We start from the raw sequence: 23,061 nt of genomic DNA, 5'->3' as shown, positions 1-23,061 counted from the left end.
ATACCCCCTGATCCCTTTAGCAAAAAGGGCCACATCTAACTCCCTCTTAAATATAGCCAATGAACTGGCCTCAACTACCTTCTGTGGCAGAGAATTCCACAGACTCACCACTCTCTGTGTGAAGAAATGTTTTCTCATCTCGGTCAAAAAGACTTCCCCCTTATCCTTAAGCTGTGACCCCTGGTTCTGGACTCCCCCAACATCGGGAACAATCTTCCCGCATCTAGCCTCTCCAACCCCTTAAGAATTTTATATGGATGTTATGGAGATGCAAGTAGGTTATCTGTGTTCTGGAGTGGAAACACTTCCAAAGATTTACTCTGGGGTGGGAGGGTTTCTTACATGAGAACACTTCTTGACTCCCCACTGTCCTTAAAACTGTGCTTCACAGTTAGCCAACATAACAGCATTTTGCAACTTTCATCAAAAGCTGTCCAATCTGGAATATCCTACAGACAACCTTAAGTAATATTCCAAGTTGTTTATAAGGTGACAGTTTAAAAATGCAAAAGAATTTCAAAGAATAGCCTTGCTCATTCTAGTTATGTAATTTCTATAGATCTTTCACTACAGTGATGTTAAGTTCTATAAAGATTTTTAAAAAGGCCAATTTCTGCAAATCTTACTGCAGTTACGATGAAGCATAATCCAGTAAACCTTGAATACCGACCATACTTGGTGCACACGATTTGTTCCTTGACTAACCACTGTTGCCAAATCTTTCATAACCCATTAAAAATAGTACATGTACAAACGCCCTACATACTAGGCACACATTGACCTCTGCTTCACAAATCTATATACTAAAACTCTCGTTTGTTTGTTTGTTCCTGAACTACAGCCAAAAGGGTACACGATAGCACGACAATTTTAGGCCCACCTCACTCACCATCACCCCTTTGGTGCTAATGGAAGAAGTTTAATTGAAATCGGTATTATATTTTTAAAGTTATTCACATTAAAAAATCTATCTCCTAGGGAGGGAGGGGGGGGGGGGAGGATAAGGGGGGGAGGGGGGGGGAGGGGAATGGGAGGGTGGAGGGGAATGGGAGGGTGGAGGGGAATGGGAGGGTGGAGGGGAATGGGAGGGTGGAGGGGAATGGGAGGGTGGAGGGGAATGGGAGGGTGGAGGGGAATGGGAGGGTGGAGGGGAATGGGAGGGTGGAGGGGAATGGGAAGGTGGAGGGGAATTTGCCCCTCTCATCTTAAAGCAATGCCCTTGAATATCTGATTTTTCCATCCTGGGATGGAAGTTCTAACTGTCTAACAGGTTCTAACGTCTATCCTATTTATGCCTCTCATAATTTTATATACTTTTTTTAGATTTAGAGATACAGCGCAGAAACAGGCCCTTCGGCCCACCGGGTCCGCGCCGCCCAGCGATCCCCGCACATTAACACTATCCTACACGCACTAGGGACAATTTTTAAAAAACATTTGCCCAGCCAATTAACCTACAAACCTGTACGCCTTTGGGGTGTGGGAAGAAACCGAAGATCTCGGAGAAAACCCACGCAGGTCACGGGGAGAACGTACAATCTCCGTACAGTACAGCACGTGTAGTCAGGATGGAACCCGAGTCTCCGGCGCTGCATTCGCTGAAAGGCAGCGACTCTACTGCTGCGCCACCGTGCCTTCTATCAGGTCTCCCCACAACCGCCGGTGTTCAAGAGAAACAATCCAAATCTGTCCAAGCTCACACTGTATCAAATACGCCCTAAACCAGGCATCATTCTGGTCAACTTATTCCATACCCATTTTGCTCACATTACACACCACAGCCAGTGCATGAATGGAGGGAACCTATGCTCAGGATAGTGGATGGGGTGGAAAACAAACAGATGTTTTTTCCCCTGGATGATGAGCTACCCATTCGTTGCGGCAGCCACAGTCCAGGCCAACAGAGTGTCTTGATCCATGATCATCACTTATGCCACGCAAATGGTAGAAAAACATCTGACCTGCTGTTTTCACTATAGTATTCCCGTGGCTTAAGACTGCTGAGTATGTGATTAATTGGAACCTCCACGATGGCAATGTCGGGAATGCCATTAAAACGAAACTCAAGGTCCAGTGGTTATAAATAAACAGAACGTTACTGGCCACATATCACTCCATCTCTAAATGTTGTCCAGATCTTAGAAACAAAAGAAAATAGGTGCAGGACTAGGCCATTTGGCCCCTCGAACCAGCACCGCCATTCAATATGTGGCTGATCATCCAAAATCAGTATCCCGTTCCTGATTTCTCTCCATATCCCTTGATTCTGTTAGCCATAAGAGCTATATCAAACTCTCTCTTGAAAACATCCAGTGAATTCCACAGATTCACAACAGTCTGGGTGAAAAGGTTTTTCCTCATCTCAGTCCTAAATGGTCTGCCCCTTATTCTTAAACGGTGACCCCTGGTTCTGAATTCCCCCAACATCGGAACCATTTTTTCCGGCATCTAGCCTGTCCAATCCCTTAAGAATTTTATACGTGTCTATAGGATCCTTCTAAATTCCAGTGAATACAAGCCCAGTCAATCCATTCAAGTCAAGTCAAATCTACTTTATTTGTCACATACCGATACAAGATGTGCAGTGAAATGAAAGTGGCAATGCCTGCGGATTTTGCTAAAACTACAAACAGAATAGATTTTTTTTTTAAATGACACAACACAAAAAATAAATTAATACAGTAAATTAGTCCCTGGTATAAGAGTTAACAGTCCTGATGGCCTGTGGGAAGAAACTCCGTTTCATCCTCTCTGTTTTCACAGCGTGACAGCGGAGGCGTTTGCCTGACCGTAGCAGCTGAAACAGTCCGTTGCTGGGGTGGTAGGGGTCCCCCATAATGTTGCTGGCTCTGGATCTGCACCTCCTGATGTAAAGGTCCTGCAGGGGGGCGAGTGTAGTTCCCATGGTGCGTTCAGCCGAACGCACTACTCTCCGCAGAGCCTTCCTGTCCTGGGCAGAGCTGTTCCCAAACCAGATTGAGATGTTGCCAGACAAGATGCCTTCTACAGCCCCAGAGTAGAAGCACTGAAGGATCCTCAGAGAGACTCTGAATTTCCTCGGCTGTCTGAGGTGGTAAAGGCGCTGCCTTGCCTTACTCACCAGTGGGGCAATGTGTTTTGTCCATGTCAGATCCTCTGTGATGTGGACTCCCAGGTATTTAAAGCTGCTCACCCTATCCATAGTAATCCCATTTATCTCCAGTGGCGTATACATCCTCAGATGTTGAGCCCTTCTAAAGTCCACAATCAGCGCCTTAGTTTTTGTGACATTCAAGAGGAGGCTGCTGTCCTGACACCAGAGTGCCAGATTAGCCACCTCCTCCCGGTAGGCCTTCTCATCGTTATCGGAGATCAGGCCCACCACCAGTGTCATCAGCAAACTTGATGATGGAGTTGGAGCTGAACCTGGCCACACAGTCATGTATGTATAGGGAGTACAGTAGGGGGCTAAGGACACAACCCTGGGGGATCCTGTGTTCAGGGTGAGGGGGTTAGATGTATGTCTCCCCATCTTGACCACTTGGGGCCTGGCGGTGAGAAAGCACACAGGGGAGTGTTAAGCCCCAGTTTCAGCAGCTTCTCAGCCAGTCTGGTGGGGACTATTGTGTTGAATGCTGAACTAAAGTCAATGAACAGCATCCTCACATAGCCCCCCTTCTGGCTGTCAAGATGAGAGAGCGCGGTGTGCAGAACCTGGGAGACCGGATCATCCGTGGACCTGTTCGGACGGTATGCGAACTGCAGCGGGTCCATATTGTGAGGGAGGAGGGCACAGATGTGGTTCTTGATTAGCCTCTCAAAGCATTTCATGACCACCGAGGTGAGGGCCACGGTCGGTAGTCATTCAAACAAGCTGGAGAGGCACTGCTATGATGATGGATCTTTTGAAGCATGCAGGGACCACGGACTTGGCCAAGGAGCGGTTGAATATTGTGGTAAGCACTGGAGCAAGCTGAGTGGCACAAGACTTTAGTACTTGCCCAGATATACCATCTGGGCCTACAGCTTTCCTCGTGTTCACACGCGTCAGAGCCCTCCTCACGTTGTGCTCGGACACCGAGAATGCGTGCACATCCCCAGCGGTGGATCCCCCTCCAGCCTCGCTAGCCAGCATGCTGGCGGTGTTGTTTTTAGACGGCGAGCTAGGGGTAATGTTGGCCGTCTCAAATCGTGCGTAGAAGTTCAAGTCATCAGCTAGGGAGGTGCCGGCACTTCCGGTCATCATATGTCAGTCCCGCCATCCCGGGAATTAACTTGGTTAACCTACACTGCACTCCCTTAATAGCAAGAATGTCTTTCCTCAAATTAGTAGACCAAAACTGCACAAAATACTCTTGGTGTGGTCTCAGCAGGACCCTGAACAAACTGCAATAGGAGCTCCTTGCTCTTATGCTCAACTCCTCTTGCTATGAAGGCCAACATGCCATTTGCTTTCTTCACTGCCTGCTGAACCTGCATGTTTACTTTCAGGGACAGATGTACAAGGACACCCAGGTCTCGTTGCACCCCCCTTTTCCTAACCTGACACCATTCAGATAATAATTTGCCTTCTTGTTCTTGCCATCAAAGTTGATAACCTCACATTTATCCACATTATACTGCATCTGCCCACTCGCCCAACCTATCCAAGTCAACCTGCAGCCTCACATCCTCCTTGCAGCTCACACTGCCTCCCAGCTTTGTGTCATAGGCAAACTTGGAGATGTTACATTTAATTCCTTCATCTAAATCGTCAATGTAAATAACTGGGGTCCCAGCACTGAGCCGTGCAGCACCTCACTGCCTGCCATTCTGAAAAGGACCTTTGCTTCCTACTCTTTGCTTCCTGTCTGCCAGCCAGTTCTCTATCCATGTAAATACCCTACCCCATTACCCAAAATGGCGGCGCTGCCCTAGCAGCTGCGGCTTACCTGCGGTCCGTTTGTCTCTGTGTTTTGTTGTTTTTTTGGTCTTAATTGTAGATGTGATGTCGTGTTTTTGTGTTTGTGTACTATGTGTGTATGTGGGGGGGAGGGGGGAAACTGTTAAATTGTAATATGTGTCCCTTCCGAACGGAGACCCGACCTTTGTTTTCTGGGTCGGGTCTCCGTTCCTGCTGCGGCCTACCATCGGCCCAACTCCTGGAGCTGGCGGCCTCCAGGGCTCCAGTTCGCAGAGCCCGCGGACCGGACTCACCATCAGTGGAGCCGGCCGTCCTCGGAGGCTGCGGGAGCGGCTGCGACTCGCCTTCGGCTCGGGCCGCGTGGATGCCGACATCGGGAGCTCCGGCAGCGGCAGCGTGTTCGCCCGCCCCGGATCGCGGGGCTTGGGTCGGCCCGCCGCGGACATTTCACCATCCGGCGCGGCCTGAAAAAGGCCGCGGGATTTTTCTCTGCTTGACGGGGGCTTCAATGTCGGGAGCCACGACCGCCCAGACGTGCAGCAACAGCGGCAGCGTGTTTGCCCGCCCCGGATCGCGGGGCTGGGGTCGGCCCGCTGCGGACCTTCCACCGGCCGGCGCGGCCTGGAACGTGGCAACGACACCAGCCTGACCGCGGGAGAAGACGGCGGGGGAAGGGAAAAGACATTCTGGCCTTCCATCACAGTGAGGAGGGGACTGGAGGAGACTCACTGTGATGGATGTTGCTTTTTTTGTGCGTTGGGTGGGGTTGTGTAATTTGTTTGTTTTATTGCTTTTATTATTGGACTGTGGGTGACTAAATTTCGTCCAAAAGGACGACAAATAAAGATATCTTGAATCTTGAATACCATGTGCTCTAATTTTGCACACTAACCTCATGTATGGGACCTTGTCAAAGGCTTTTTGAAAGTCCAGATACACCACATTCACTGGCTCTCCCTTATCCATTCAGCTCCTCCTATTCACATATAAAGCCCTAAATGGACATTCCCCCCCCCCACATCAAAAATCTTCTAACCCACCTCTCTAACTCCAGGTCCCTCAGGTCGGCCGACTTGGGGCTACTCACTATCCCGCGGTCTAGGCTTAAACTCAGGGGTGGTATATGGATAGGTATATGGATAGGAGGGGATTAGAGGGTTATGGTCTGAGTGCAGGTAGATGAGACTAGGTCAGGGAGAGTGGTCGGCGTGGACTGGAAGGGCCGAACGGGCCTGTTTCCGTGCTGTAGTTGTTATATGGTTATATGGTTATATGGTGACCGCGCTTTTGCGGTTGCAGCTCCTAGACTGTGGAACAGCATCCCTCTCCCCATCACAACTGCCCCCTCCATCGACTCCTTTAAGTCCAGGCTCAAAACCTATTTCTACTCCTTGGGGTTTGAGGCCCATTGAGGAGGCGCTGTGAACTGTTTTGTATGTGCTGTTATGTTTGTGTGCTACTGTATGTTTCATTTTTTCCTTAGTACCTAAACAGATGTACAGCACTTTGGTCAACGTGGGTTGTTTGTAAATGTGCTATACAAATAAAATTGACTTGACTTGAATCTGCTTAATTTGCTGATGAGTTAAGGATAGAATTAAACATTGTGCAATCAGCGAACATTCCCATTTCTGACCTTATAACATAGACCTTCGAGCCAGCACCACCATTCATTGTGATCATGGCTGATCGTTCCCAATCAATACCCCGTGCCTGCCTTTTCCCCATATCCCTTGATTCCGCCAGCCCCTAGAGCTCTATCTAACTCATAATGTAAGGAAGGTCATGGATAAAACAAAGGAAGAAAGCTAGTGCCCTGAAGAGGTCCTGCAGTAATGATTTGGCCTAGGATGACTGCCTTCAATATTGACCTCCTATACCTTCTTCAAGGCATGACACCAATTATTGCAAGAGATTACCATTAAATCCCATTTAGTTTAACAAGGACTTCTGATGCAGCATTCAAACGCTGCCTCTATGTCAAGGGCAGGCGCTCAGCTTGCCTCTGGAATTTAGTTTAGTTTAGAGATACAGCGGGGAAACAGGCCCTTCGGCCCACCGGGTCCGCGTCGACCAGAGATCCCCGCACATTAACACTATCCTACACCCACTAGTGACAATTTTTACATTTGCTAAGCCAATTAATCTACAAACCTGCACGTCTTTGGAGTGTGGGAAGAAAATGAAGATCTTGTAGTGGCCTGGCGGAGGCCAGAGAAAACGCAAGACGCCAGGCAGTGTTTAGTAAGATTCTTTTATTAGGCTGTGAGCTCCTGCCCACAGCGTAGTTCTCCTAGGGATGAGGAACGCCTTCCCTTGGTCTGGCTTTTAACCCCTTTCGCCTGTCCGTCACCTAACGAGGGGGCTGACCCAAGGAGTGGTCTGATCCGCCACAGGACCCCCCCCCAAGAACCGGAGGTACAAAACGGACAGGAGGGCGCACGAGGCGACCAGCCCGGGTGCGCACCATGACCGGCGCAGGGACCGGCGACTGACCGACAGGTGGAGGGGTCGTAGCAGACACTGGAGGGGGTAGCTTGGACGGGGAGCGACAGCGCGGGCGGGGCTGTGCAACCGGCACCGGCCGATCAATGTCCACGTGTGCCGGCTTCAGCCGTGCGACCGAAACAGTCTCTCTGCGACCCCCCCATGTCCAGAACGAATGTGGCCGAGCCGTGTTGCAGGACCCGGAAGGGGCCCTCGTACGGCCGCTGGAGAAGTGATCGGTGTGCGTCCCTGCGCAGGAACACAAACTGGCAGTCCTCCAGAGCGGCAGGGACGTGTGGCTGGAATGTCCCATGACGTGACGTGGGCACAGGTGCCAGCCTGCCCACCGTCTGCCGAAGACGTTGCAGGGCGTCAGAAGGCTGCTCCACTCGACCCTGCGCTGGTGGGATGAACTCCCCGGGAACCGTCAAGGGGGCCCCGTACACCAACTCGGCGGAGGAGGAGGCCAAGTCCTCCTTGGGTGCGGTGCGGATCCCCAGCAAAACCCACGGCAGGGCGTCCACCCAGTCTGGGCCCGTGAGCCGAGTCTTCAGGGCAGCTTTCAGCTGGCGGTGAAAGCGTTCCACCAACCCGTTCAACTGTGGATGGTACGCCGTAGTGTGGTGTAGGCTGACACCCAAGAGTCTTGCCATGGCCGACCACAGTTCCGAAGTGAACTGTGGCCCCCGGTCGGATGTAATGTCCAGTGGCACCCCGAACCGGGCGATCCAGTGCGCCGCCAAGGCCCGCGCGCAGGTGGCCGTCGAGGTGTCTGCCAGCGGAATTGCCTCCGGCCACCGCGTGAAGCGATCTACCACAGTGAAGAGGTGGGTCATGCCCCGGGACGGCGGCAGCGGCCCTACGATGTCCACATGAATGTGGTCGAAGCGCTGCCGAGGGACACGAAACTCTTGCAGAGGCGCACGCACGTGTCGCTGGATTTTTGAAGTTTGGCACGGGATGCAGGTGCGTGCCCAGTGTGCGACCTGCTTACGCAGCCCGTGCCACATGAAACGGGAGGATACAAGGGCCACCGTCGCCCGAATGGAGGGGTGAGACAGCCCGTGGAGCACCTCGAATACCCTGCGACGCCAGACGACAGGGACGATGGGCCGCGGCAGGCCAGTGGAGGTGTCGCACAACAGTGTTGTATCCCCGGGGCCACAGACAATGTCCTCCAGCTGCAGGCCGGACACGGCTGTACGATAGGCGGCCATCTCCTCGTCCCCCAGCTGTGCGGCTGCTAGGGCGGAATAGTCGATCCCCCCGGCCATTTGTAGGACGGCGTGGATCGCGGGTCTAGACAGGGCGTCGGCCACCCTGTTGTTTTTTCCCTCCACGAACCGAATTGAGGTGGTGTATTCCGACACATAAGCCAATTGTCTCTGTTGCCGCGCAGACCACGGATCCGAAACCTTGGCGAACGCAAAGGTGAGTGGCTTGTGGTCTGTGAACGCGGTGAAGGGTCTCCCCTCTAGGAAGTACCGAAAGTGGCGTACCGCGAGGTAGAGGGCGAGGAGCTCCCGGTAATGCCTTTTTTTTTTTTTTTTTTTTTTTTTTAAATTTTTTTTTTATTAAAAGTACGGTAAATTACAATAATACAACAGGTATATCTTAATACATTTTTTATACCGCTTCCTTTTTTTGAGCTTTAAGAAAAAGATAGAAGTAAAGAAGTAAAGAAAGAAAGTGCGCAAGAGTCGTGAAGTGCAAGAGAGTGTTGGGAAAAGAAAGCCCCTTGGAAAAAGAAGTTAGAGAAGGAAGTAAAGTAAGAAAGTAGACCCTAGAAAAGAAAGAAAAAAAAAAAAAAGTAGAAACAATCGCTCTATTATAACATTAAACTCCGCAGGAAGGGGACTACCAACCAAGTCTGTTTTGTTGTTTTACCTCCCGTTACCAGGTCCTGATACCATTTATTTATTTATTTCTTTGTAAAATTACTATTGCACCTCATGCTTGTAATAGGTCCAGAAACGTAGACCACGTCTTTTGGAATTGGTCTGCTTTACCTGCTAAGAGGAATCTCATCTCTTCCAAATGTAGTGTTTCAAACATATTTGATATCCACATTTTTATTGTTGGTGTGGGCGCATTTTTCCAGAATTTCAGTATGAGCTTTTTTCCCATTATTAGCCCGTAATTAAATAAATTCTTCTGAAACACGTTTAATTCAGGGTTACCTTCCGATATTCCAAAAATGATCCATTCTGGTTTTGGTACCAGTTTTATTTTGATTAATTTTGAAAAAATATCAAATATTTCATACCAGAATTTTTGGATTTTTGTACAAAAAACAAAAGAATGCGCTATAGTAGCTTCTTGACACAGACATTTATCACAAATTGGTGAAACATTCGGGAAGATTTTATTTAATTTAGTTTTTGAATAATATAATCTATGTAATGTTTTGAATTGGATGAGCGTATGTCGTACGTTGATCGAACATTTATGCACCTGTAGTAAATGATTATCCCAACTCTCTTTTGAAATTTTTATAGCTAATTCTTGTTCCCAGTCTCTTCTAATTCCATCTGTTGTGGGTATTGCTATGTTTAAAATGATATTATATAAATACGATATTAGATTAGCTGATTCCGCCTTTGTCTTCATTGCTTCATCCAGTAAGTCGGAAGGCATATTATAATAATCTTTTGTATATTTTTTCAGATAATCACGAATTTGAAGATATTTAAAATATTGGTTATTTTTCAAATTATATTTCAGTTGTATTTGTTGAAATGATAGTAATTTTCCCAATTCATACAAATCTTCGAGCGATTTAATTCCCATTCTTTCCCATTGTATAAATGATTTGTCTATAATTGATGGTTTAAACGATGGATTATTGACTATTGGTATTAAAAGAGATAAGTTTCTTAATTTTAGATTCTGTTTTATTTGTTTCCATGTTCTAATTGTGCTATGTATAATTGGATTTTTATTATAATTTTTATTATTCAGATTTATAAAGCTGTAATGCCGTTGGGCCCCGCTGAGGTGCCTGCTAAAGAAGGCGAGTGGCCGCCAACACCCGTCGATGTGCTGCTCTAGCACCGCACCGACCGCCACCTCAGAAGCGTCCACGGTCAGGGCGGTTGGGGCATCCACCTTAGGATGGACGAGCATCGTGGCCCTGGCTAGGGCCTCCTTAGCCTGCTCAAAGGCCGCTCCTGCTTCGTCGTCCCACTCGACCTCCTTGCGGCGACCAGTCATGAGGTGGAAGAGTGGGCGCATAGTTCTGGCCACCGACGGCAGGAAGCGGTGATAGAACGAGACCATCCCAGCGAATTCCTGCAGGCCCTTGACAGTGGTCGGTCGGGGGAAACGGCGGACAGCTTCGACCCTGTCCGGAAGAGGTACCACCCCTTGTCGGGTCACCCGATGGCCGAGGAAATCGATGGCCGTCACCCCAAAACGGCACTTGGAAGTATTGATTGACAACCCGTACTCGCTGAGGCGTTTACACAGCTGGCGGAGGTGGGTGCAGTGCTCCTGCTTCGAGCGGCTGGCCACGAGTACGTCGTCCAAGTACACAAAGACGAATTCCAGGCCACGGCACACACAGTCCATAAGCCGTTGGAAGGCCTGTGCGGCGTTCTTCAACCCGAACGGCATCCGTAGGAACTCGAATAGGCCGAACGGGGTGATGATGGCAGTCTTGGGGATGTCATCGGGGTGGACCGGGATTTGATTATATCCACGCACAAGGTCCACCTTGGAGAACACGGATGCTCCGGCCAGGTGGGCATTAAAGTCCTGGATGTGCGGAACCGGGTACCTGTCGGGAACGGTCGCGTCATTTAAGCGCCGATAGTCCCCGCACGGTCGCCAACCCCCGTCCGCCTTGGGGACCAAGTGGAGTGGTGACGCCCACGGGCTATCGGAAGGGCGCACGATGCCCATTGACTCCATCTGACGAAACTCCTCTCGAGCTAGACGGAGCTTGTCTGGAGCGAGACGCCGCGCTCGGGCGTGCACGGGTGGCCCGGTGGTGGGGATGTGATGTTGCACCCCGTGCTTGGGAGCGGAGGAGAAGTGGGTTTCCACAATGTCCGGGAAGTCCGCCAGGATGCGCGCGTACGTCGCATCCACGGACGACAGGTGTCCGACGTTGGGGGAGACCGGCCTCAGCGTGCTGGAGTGCACCAGGCGCTGCCGCCTGACATCCACGAGCATGGAATGCGCCCGCAGGAAGTCGGCGCCCAGCAGCGGCTGGGAAACATCGGCAATGATGAACCGCCACGTGAACCAGCTGTCGCCGAAGTTAAGGGCGAGCTGGCAGACCCCGTAAGTGTTGATGGGCTACCGTTCGCCGCAGTGAGGGGGCCGCGTTTGCCCGTATGGATATCGGCGGTGGAAGGAGGTAGGACGCTCACCTCTGCTCCAGTGTCGACGAGGAACCGACCCCCGGTGCGGCGATCCCGGGCGAACACACGATGGATCTGGCCAGCCGCCGAAGGGATCACTGACGGCCGGCCCTCGCGTTTCCCGGAAAGGCACAGGGTAGGCGACATTGCTTGGCGTTCGGTCCCCAACGACGGTGATAATAGCACCAGCCGCCTTTGCTGGTGTCCGGTGGTGGTGCAGACTGGGATGCCCACCAGCGACCTCCGGTGGTATCCAGCGGTATTGGAGGTGGTGCTGCTTGGGCCGACCACCAGCGACCTCTGGTGGCGTCTGGCTGAATTGTCGGCGGGCCGTGCGAGAAGGGCGTGCCGGCACCGGGGTGCCCGATGGCGGCCGGATTTCGCCGCGGGGGTCGCCCTGAAACGGGGTCGACGGCGGCCCCAGCTTGCTGTTGGCCTTCCGACGACGCGGAAAAGACGGCTAGGGCTTCCAGGTCCTCCCGACGGGACATCCAGATTTGATCAGCGCGCTCGCCCAGCCGCTGCGTGTCGGTGAAGGGGTCCTCAGCGAGCTGAGAACGGAGGTCGACCGGGAGCTGCCGCAGGTAGGCCTGCTTGAATAAGAAACAGGGCGGGTGGTTGCCCATAAGGGCGAGCATGTCCTCCAGAAGGGCCGACGGCCGTCGGTCCCCGAGCCCCCCCTGGCTCATAACGCGAGTTGCCCTCTCGGCGTCGCTGAGGCCGAACCTCCTGATAAGGAGTTCTTTAAGGCCCTTATATTTGTCATCCGCGGGGGGGTCATTAAGGTAAGGCTTTACTCGCCTTGCTGTCGCCTGGTCCAGGGCGCCGACGACATAAAAGTACTTCGTCAAGTCGACGGTTACCCCTCGCACAGCAAACTGTGCCTCTGCCTGCTGAAACCAGACCTCAGGCTCTTCGGTCCACAGGGTCGGGAGTTTGAGGGAGACGGCCTCGAGGTCGGCAGGACCGGGTTGCACGAGGTCGGCAGGACCGGGTTGCACATTATCGTTTGACATCACTACGTGTGATGTCCGTCGAGGTCACCAATGTAGTGGCCTGGCGGAGGCCAGAGAAAAGGCAAGACGCCAGGCAGTGTTTAGTAAGATTCTTTTATTAGGCTGTGAGCTCCTGCCCACAGCGTAGTTCTCCTAGGGATGAGGAACGCCTTCCCTTGGTCTGGCTTTTAACCCCTTTCGCCTGTCCGTCACGTAACGAGGGGGCTGACCCAAGGAGTGGTCTGATCCGCCACAATCTCGGAGAAAACCCACGCAGGTCACAGGGAGAACGTACGAACTCCGTACAGACAGCACCCGTAGTCGGGATCGAACCCAGGTCTCCTACGCTGCATTCGCTGTAAGGCAGCAACTCTACCATTGTGCCACCGTGCCGCCAAATATTCAAATTCAAATATTTAGGTCGACATTTGAACCAAAATTTTGATGAGTTCTGGAATTAAGTGGTCCTGACAAAACTAACTGGTTGTCTGTGAGTAAGTGTTATCCGAGCAGAATTTGTACCCTTTTGCATACATAGGCAATTTTCCACAATGTTAATTAGACAGCTGCGTTACAACTGCACTTGAATAGCTTAGCCAGAGGCACAGCTAGTTTTGTAGCGCAAATGTAACAGATGAGATGATAAGCCCCATTCATCATGCTGTATCCACTGCTCGAAAATCATTTCTCAATATCATGTGGAATGAATCAAAATGGTTAAAGTGACAATGCAGATCTCTGGAGAAATGTGACATTTTTGGAACTTCACCCTGTTCCTGGCTGTTAATTGTTCACCTCTTCATGTTAAGAAGTGACAGAATATACAGCTTTGATTCGACCTATTTCTTACAGAATTACTTTGCTCTGCCTTTGCATTCCACTTTTAGTTTTCCACCAGATTGGTATCGCATTTTTAGGCGTGCCTCCTGGTCTTGGCTCTGCATTCTTCATCAAACCACGATTAACTGTCTCGGCAATAATGGTGATGCCGGATATGCTGGGCAATATCACAGATTGTCATTTTACATGGTTCTGCTGTGGCCTGTAGCACCACTGGGACAGACCTCCATAGATTAGCTATAGAGGGTGGCAGACTTGGATTACCTTCTCTGAAATGTCAGAGGCTGAGGGGGTCTGATAGACCTGATAGGAGAATATAAAATTGAGAGGCATAGATCAGAATGACAGTCAGAATCTATCTCCCAGGGAGGAAATGTCAAAGACTAGAGAGCACCACTAAGGTGAAAGGACAAAGTTTAAAGCCGACTCTTTAAAGATTGCAAAGTTTAAAGCAGACTCCCATTCCCTCTCTCCTAGATGCTGCCTGATCTGCTGAGTTACTCCAGCATTTTGTGATACCTTCAATTTGTACCAGCATCTGCAGTTATGTTCCTACACAAGTTTAAAGCAGATGCTTCTTTTAGAAAAGCAAGGTTTTTGTTTTATACAGACTGGTGGGGGCCTGAAACATGCTGCCTGGGGTAATGGTGGAAACAGGTACGTTTGTTCCATTTAAGAACCTTTTAGATAAGCGTATGGATATGCAGGGAATGAAGGATATGGATCATGTGCAGACAGAGATTAGCCTAACTTGACATTTTGTTCAACATGGATATGTTCTAAGAATGTTCAGCTTTCAACTGTGAGATTTGGTGAAGTCCATTGATTTTGCACAATTATAATGCCACACAATGGAAGATGCTCTCAGTATGAAAACAGGACTTTGTCTCCACATGGAATGATGTCCTGGGCATATGCATCTGGCACAGGTATATTAGTCAGGGTAAAGTTGCTTTACTCACTACTTGCCACAGAAACAGCCGGACAACTATCCACCTTCGGGCTCAGCTGGCTTGGTCAATGGTGCTACAAAACACTCCTAGTGATAAATACAGAAACCCCACTCAGATTACATTGTGTCCTTGCTATTTTAAGTGCTTTGTTCATGTGTTGTTCAGCATGGAGGGGCACTGATTTATCAGGCGAGGACAGTGGGTAGTAAACAGAAGGTTTCACAAAACTCAAAATTCAAATACCCCGCACACACACCCCACTTGCAGCATTGTGTGTTGATCCCAATTTTGGACTCATCACTTGAGTAAAATGGTGTCGAAGAAGCAAGTCATCCTTGACCACGAGTGCCACAAAGGGCCATGTAGCATGGTTAACTTACCAGATATACCGTCAGGAAGGTGGTAATTTGGTCATTTCACCTCTCATTCCTTTACAGTGACACCAAAATTCTCACAACAGAGCTTACATGGATGTTAGATGCAACAAAGGCAGAAGAAAACAATTGATGACGTTAAGCTGGGCATTTACAAGCCATTTAAGAAAGTACTATGTCATCTATATACTAAAACTCGTTTGTTATCTTGTTTGTGACTGAACTTCAGCCAAAACGGTACACGATAGCGCAACAATTGTAGGCCCACCTTACTCACCATTGTCACTTTAGTGATAATGCAAGTAGTTTTATTGAAATCGGTGTTATATTTTTAAAGTTATTCACATATTAAAGTTTAAAAGGAGGGGAGGGGGAAGGGAGGAGGGGAGGGGGAAGGGAGGAGGGAGGGAAGGGAGGGAGGGGGGAGAAGGGAGAGGGGTTGAGGAGAGAGGGGAGGACAAGGTGCTGCACCAATGCAGGAGAGGTTTGGGCCCAACGCGTCCACTTGGTCTAGTAATTTGTTAACATTAAACAAGTGTTAATGTTGGGGTAATGTTTCAGCATGGACAGCTACAACAAAGAAGGTTGAACTCTTCTTGCCTTCCATCACAATGAGGAATGCAGGGAAGTCGCTGTGGTAGATGTTCATGTTAAAAATGTATTTGGTGTCTTGTTGATCTTTATTGGAATGACTGTATGGCAATCTGAATTTCACTGTACCTTAATTGGTACACATGACAATAAATTGACCTTGAAACTTGGATAAAGGATGAAGAATAGGAATTTTTTCAAGTGGCAGATTTTCTAGGACCTTATGTTTTACATATTCATCTTAGCAGACAATGCAACACATTTGAGATTGTTGATGAAACAGCATATATAGGAAATAGATGTGGAAAAGATGGCAAAAGGACATGATTCAAACAAGCGACCAAGACAGCGGCAGATGGAATACAATGAGAGAAAATGTGGGGCAGTGCATTTTAATTTGTTCATTGACATTTCCTACGAAGATCCAGCTGCAACACAGATGCCAAATACAGTCTTAGCCATAATAAAGTGCTGCCACAAGGACCTTAGTAAGCATTAGGCAGACTTCCAGAATTGAAATTTTGAACAGAACTTCTATATCTACCAATTTTAGTTGCTTCATGGGAGTATTAGCAATTCCCCACATTATGAAGGGAATTCTAGAACTCCGAGCCTTTCCAGATTGAAAGGCAGCTTTGACAGTCTCATTAAATTTGGATAATGAAGGCAGAACTGGTAATAGCCCACATGTAAGAGACTTGTGCAACCTTAGGGGGTTTCCAACCCTGTTTCATTTAACCATTTGACCTAAACAGAATAATGATAGATTTTAATCTTTCCAAGTGGTGATTGCATCTGAAGATAGCACTTGACCTGGCTATGTACACATGATCAAATGTGTGTTTACATTTTTTTTTTTTTAAAGAGTCCTCCGAAACAAAGCATGTGAGTAACCAAAGCAAAGAATGAATTCACCGTAAAAACCGCATAGCAAGTTTTAATTCAATATAAATTGACCGCATGCTATTTAAACCAAAAGACAATTATGTTCAACCTCATTTACTCCTACTTTTTTGACAAATGGAAAAGTCCTGCATTGTAGGACATTGAGCAATAAAATTCTGAACAGCCTTTTCATAATGTCCAAGCTCAATTTCATTCAACTTGGTGATTTCAATCCTGAACTATTTTGACAAAAATAACCCTTGGGACTTCTCCATTTTTGGGCAATTGAAATGATTAATTCAGTGGATATGTACAAAAGCGTAGGAGAAATAGGAACAGACGTCTACTCACCCCCTGTCAGCTGCTCTGCCATTCAAAATGACCACGACTCTTCTTCACCCTCAATGTCACTTTCCCATCCCTTTCTCCATATTCTTCAATATCCTGAAATCTATAGATGCCTGAAAATTCCAGGATAGGGAATTCCAATGTGAAAAGGTTTCTCCTCATTTCACTGCGACAACTGATTTTGGTCTTCACCGCCAAGTGAAGCTTCCTTCCATCAAGTCTTCTTAAAATATTTGAACATATCAAATATTTCTTAGCCATTTTCCATTAGTCTAGAAGCTATTTTTCCAGTTTTCCCAATTATGGAAAGGATGGAACGTAGAACATATATCAGATACTGTAGGAAAAATAACTGCAGATGCTGGTTTAAATCGAAGATAGGCACAAAATGCTGGAGTAACTCAGCGGGTCACGCAGCATCTCGGGAGAGAAGGAATGGGTGACGTTTTGAGTCGAGACCCTTCTTCAGACTACTGTAGTCTTGTCCTGAGAGTTGTTTTAACGCAAGCAATGGTGAGTCGCATCCCTTACAAGGGTGAGTACACATTATGAAGGGAATTCTAGAACTCCGAGCCTATCCTGAAAATGACCCCGAGATGCTACCAGAGATGAACAACCAGGTTCCTAAAATTTGCTGAATATAAGATGGTGACCTCTGCCAATGGTTTTGATTAAATGATACATGGAAACAAGCAATTTGGCCAATTGAGTCCATGCCAACCTTTGATCACCCATTCGCACTAGTCGCATTGGTCTTCTCCATCTACTGCCAAGCTTTTTATCGACACAGGGCTTGAACAGAGGCAGAGTGATATTTTCAAAGGTTTTTAAGTCTGAAGAAGGGTCTCGACCTGAAACGTCACCCATTCCTTCTCTCCTGAGATGCTGCCTGACCTGCTGAGTTACTCCAGAATTTTGTGAAATAAATACCTTCGATTTGTAGCAGCATCTGCAGTTATTTTCTTACACTTTTCAAAGGTTTTGATACAGTAACATGAAATTTCACAACAATTGGAGTCCCCTTTAGTTATAATGCGCCATCAATGACATAGAAACATAAAGAAACATAGAAAATAGGTGCAGGAGTATGCCATTTGGCCCTTCAAGCCAGCATTTAATATTATCAAGGCTTATCATCTAAAATCAGTACCCCAATCCTGCTTTCTCCCCATATCCCTTGATTCTGTCAACCCTAAGAGCTACATCTGTTTTGCTTGCATTATCTTTTATACTTAACACTTTATACTTTTATACTTGTACTTAATGGCTGCTGCTTCAACTACAAGGGCACCGAATTGTGAAAGTTGCTGTGCCCAAACAGCTGGAGCGGTCATGACGATGCCAGGGAAACACGGTTATCCCACCCTGTTATGGGCAGGAAGATCTTTGTGCATCTGCAATGGCTCAGTCTGCTTAAAGCATTTGAAAAACCAACAACTAATCAGAACTAATGACCCAACTAATCTGACGGGTGTCAGAAGTTACGGGGAGAAGGCAGGAGAATGGGGTTATGCGGGAGAGATAGATCGGCTATGATTGAATGGCAGAGTAGACTTGATGGGCCGAATGGCCTAATTCTACTCCCACCACTTATGATCTCATGATTTAATCAGAATCAACAGAAACATACGATTCTTTTTAAAAATGGGAATAACTACTCCAAGAGAGGACAAGTTCCCCAACACTACCTCAAAATGATACACATGATTTGTCGAGCCTTTGGGCTGAATGGCTTCCTGCTTCTACTATATGCTTATAGTATCACACTTCTGAATCCTGAAATGAGAACATGTGCTCCTGAAAATCTGCATGGAGACACTAGAGTCTGTGTTTTTTTTCCCATTGGAACCTAATCAGATGTACAGCACTTTGGTCAACGTGGGTTGTTTTTAAATGTGCTATACAAATAAAATTGACTTGACTTGACTTGTGTACGCTGGAATCTTAAGCCAAAAATAAATAATATGATGAAGCTGGTGGAATTATTGAAAAATTAAGCTGGTACCTGGAGAACCCCATCTTCTCACCTGTTAACATGTAGTGTAATAAGGATTATTTTTAGTATGTTTGTACTTAGCCACACGATACAAAAAATAATTAATTACGCCAGATCAGATGGGGGATATTAACTTGCCATTTCTAAGTGCTGCTTCTCGGACCTGATTTCCCTATATTAAAACGAACATGTTCCAAAATTGCTGAATTGGCTACATAGTAGTTTATATATCTTAACCTGCAGTCATCAGTCTGAAGAAGGATCTCGACCCGAAACATCACCCATTCCCTCTCTCCTAGATGCTGCCTGACCTGCTGAGTTACTCCAGCATTTTGTGATACCTTCGATTTGTACCAACATCTGCAGTTATTTTCCTACACTATATATCTTAGTGCCACCTCCGAGTGTACTCCATTGTCATCGCCAATAGTAACAAAAAATGGCAGTGAACAGGTTAAAGGATAAGAAAGTATTTGAGATAATATTTAAGGAGTGTGTAAAATTGGAAGCTTGCAGTTCATAGTAGCGAGTTTGAGAGTTGTGCTACTTGCTATTATTTGAAACCTATTTTAAAAAACAAATCCTTTTGCAATCATGTTCAAAACCTTCATATAATTAATCATTGCGATGAATTCACCTTTTATTTTTCAAACAAATCCCAAAGTATATTCTCACATGTATATAAAAATGGCTTAAGAGCCTAGTTTGATATCCTATGTGACAATGTACTTGAATATTCTTTGTCTTGGTTTCCATTTTGAGATCACACAGTTCACATGCATTTCCCTAAATATGCAATCAAGCACTCAAAATTGCAGTACCACTCAGAATAAATTACAAGCCCTTACCAAATAAACAATGGTTGTGCACCACAATCTTCTGAGGTTTCTATGCACAATGAAAAATATATTGAGAATTCTATTTTATCATAAGTTTGTAGGTTAATTGGCTGGGTAAATGTAAAAATTGTCCCTAGTGGGTGTAGGATAGTGTTAATGTACGGGGATCGCTGGGCGGCGCGGACTTGGTGGGCCGAAAAGGCCTGTTTCCGGCTGTATATATATGATATGATATGATGATAAGTCTAACATAACTGCATGGAAACAGGCTGTTCAATCCAAAACATACACATCAACCATCACACAAATCCAACATCAATCTCATGCTATTCTCACAGACCCACCAGCTTCCCACAGATTTGACCACTCACCACCAACCACACTGGGAAATATGCAGCAGCCAGTTAATCTATCAACCCGTATGTCTTTAAGAGGAGAAACCAGAGTGTCTGGAGGAAATGGGCACAAAAGCAGGACATGCTACTCTAGATATCAGAATTGAACCCCGGTGACTAGAACTGTACCACCTTCGTTCTTCTGCTGTTCCACTCGTTCTAACTTTCCAATTTTCCTAAAATCTAGCATTAAGTTTAGCAAATGTAGATTTGCAGTTCGCTACTACTCCCAGCTTACAAGTCGAGAATTCTTTACATTACTTGGAAAAGCCATGGAGAAAATGAAGGGACAGGAATCAGATTTCACCATGTCCTCATTTTCTAATCCAACAATAATCATAATTTAAATATGTCATAATTTAAATAATCATAATTTAATCAGTCTGAAGAAGGGTCTCGACCCGAAACGACAACCATTCCTTCTTTCCGGAATGGCGGGAGGAGTTGGCTGCGCCTAACGGCTGCGGCTCTCTGGCAGTCTGTTGTCTTTTTTTCTTTTTTTTTTGTTTGTGTCGGTGTTGGGATGGTTTTTGTTTCTGTTTTTGGCTGTGTATGTGTGGTGGGGGTGTGGGGGGGGTGGGGTGGGGCGGGTGGAAACCTTTCTTTTATTAGGTCTCTTCCCCGGGGCGCAGCTCGCCCGCGGGGCCTTCCATCGCCCGGCGCGGCTCGGCTGCGGGACTTAACATCGCCGGCGCGGCTCAGCCGCGGGACGTTTCAGTGCCCGGTGAGGCTCGGCCGCTGGACTTAACATCGCCCGGTGCGGCCGCGGGACGTTTCAGTGCCCGGCGCGGCTCGGCCGCTGGACTTAACATCGCCCGGTGCGGCCGCGGGACGTTTCAGTGCCCGGTGCGTCTTGGCCGCTGGACTTAACATCGCCAGCGCGGCTCGGTCGCGGGACGTTTCAGTGCCCGGTGCGGCTCGGCCGCGGGACGTTTCAGTGCCCGGCGCGGCTCGGCCGCTGGACTTAACATCGCCAGCGCGGCTCGGCCGCGGGACGTTTCAGTGCCCGGTGCGGCTCGGCCGCGGGACGTTTCAGTGCCCGGCGCGGCTCGGCCGCTGGATTTAACATCGCCCGGTGCGGCCGCGGGACATTTCGGTACCCGGGGCGGCTCGGCCGCGGGACCTTCCATCCCCTTGCGGGGGCTGTGCGTGTCGTTTGCCTCGGTAGGGGTCGAGCTGCCTGTCCGTGGGTGCGGGGGGAAGAGAGGGGAAGTTTTGTTGCCTCCATCACAGTGAGGGGGTGTTTGGAGTTACTGTGATGGATGTTTGTGTTGGGGTCGGGTGTCCTGTGTTCTTTTCTTTTTTGCTGTGTCTTGTGACTGCTGAAATTTCGTTCGGTATTTATACCGAATGACAATAAAGTGTTGTTATGTTATGTTATGTTATGTTATGCTGCCTGACCTGTTGAGTTACTCCAGCATTTTGTGAAATAATTTAAATATTAACACCAATGGCAAAAGCTTAATTTTTTTTTTTTTATCCTTTAACCACTGGATTGAAAATCCAATAATCAAAGGAAAAAAATGGCAGATGGAATTCCAGTGAAAAAATTCAATGTAAACCCACGCAAAGAAATTGATTCATTGTATTATTATTCAGATTTTGTTTTCAATGTTCACATTTCACATCCATTCTGTTTATGCTTTAACTGTAGTTCCCTACAAGAAACCTATTAAATTGGTGGATTTAGTGCTGTCTAACAAGGTTTAAATCATATAGAGGAAGATTTTAGAGACACTATCATGCACATTGGATGTTAAATAAAGATCTCACCCTGGCCATGGGTCATCATAAAACACATCGACTACTATTCGTAAAGAATAGGACTAATGGTTTCCAGTCCAATATTTTGACCTCATATTAGTAAAACAGATACATATTCCCAATTGTTGCTTGTGGAATCAGGTTTTTCAACATCATTGTTTTGCATTAATTACTTTAAGTTATCTTTTTTCCAATAACTGGTCTGTTAATTTTATAAATTGAGCAATGTACTCTCTAGAATGCTCAAAAACAATGCATGCATAAGATACAAGTATATATTTTGAGAGGTTTTAGCTATTACTGCCCTTGCTAATTTTGGAATAGAAGGCAGCTTCGACCACAAGCATGCATATATTAGTAAACTGCTTTTCATTTTCATACTGCACAACACACAAGTGTTCCACTTTGATAGCAATCAATCTGCAATTATTGTCACTTTTAATGAGAAAATTATCCCAAGTATTGTCAAAGGCATGGTCAGACTAAGCGGCAATATTTGGAGTGATAAACAAAAGATTGGTCAAAACCCTGAAATCAGGAATTGCAGAGAAGATGCAACAATGATCTGTTTACATATCACTCAATAGATTAAAACTTCAACTAACAATCATAATGCTAATCATTTAAACTCCACCACTAAATTGATAAATATACACCCAACCGAAGTGAATCACTGACCAAAGTTCATGGTCTAATCCCAACTCCATTTAAGCTCCTGATTTTAACCAGGACCAAGCGTTATAACTCAACTTTCCATGGAAAAAAAGTAAATTGGCTCATATTATGTATCAGTTGTATGCTGCAGGCAAGAGTGGTCAGAGCTAGCAGCTTCAAATTCCTGGTCATCAACATCTAGGATGATCTACCCTGGGCCCAGCACTTGAATATAGTTAATAACGCACCGCTACTTTCTTAGAATGAGAGGTTTGGCATGTCACCAATTCTCCAACAAACTTCTACAGATGCACCATAGAAAGCATCCCGTCTGGTTGCATCAGTCACTGAAAGGAAGCATGCAGGTACAGCAGGCAGTGAAGAAAGCCAATGGAATGTTGGCCTTCATAACAAGAGGAGGTGAGTATAGGAGCAAAGAGGTCCTTCTACAGTTGTACCGGGCCCTGGTGAGACCGCACCTGGAGTACTGTGTGCAGTTTTGGTCTCCAAATTTGAGGAAGGATATTCTTGCTATTGAGGGCGTGCAGCGTAGGTTCACTAGGTTAATTCCCGGAATGGCGGGACTGTCATATGAAAGACTGGAGCGGCTAGGCTTGTATACACTTGAATTTAGAACGATGAGAGGGGATCTTATCGAAACATATAAGATTATTAAGGGGTTGGACACGTT

At 47.2% G+C, this 23,061-nt stretch overlaps 1 protein-coding gene across 2 annotated transcripts in view; it reads right to left on the bottom strand.

The window, feature by feature from the left end:
• LOC144596833 (calcineurin subunit B type 1) overlaps positions 1-23,061 on the bottom strand; it is a 52,053-nt gene that overhangs the window by 25,380 nt on the left and 3,612 nt on the right. The gene's annotated exons all lie outside the window — the stretch shown is intronic.

This window comes from Rhinoraja longicauda, chromosome 9, assembly GCF_053455715.1.
Source record: "Rhinoraja longicauda isolate Sanriku21f chromosome 9, sRhiLon1.1, whole genome shotgun sequence".
NCBI lineage: Eukaryota > Metazoa > Chordata > Chondrichthyes > Rajiformes > Arhynchobatidae > Rhinoraja > Rhinoraja longicauda.
The sequence above is the reverse complement of the archived record's forward strand: the minus strand, read 5'-3'. Positions and strand labels throughout refer to the sequence as shown.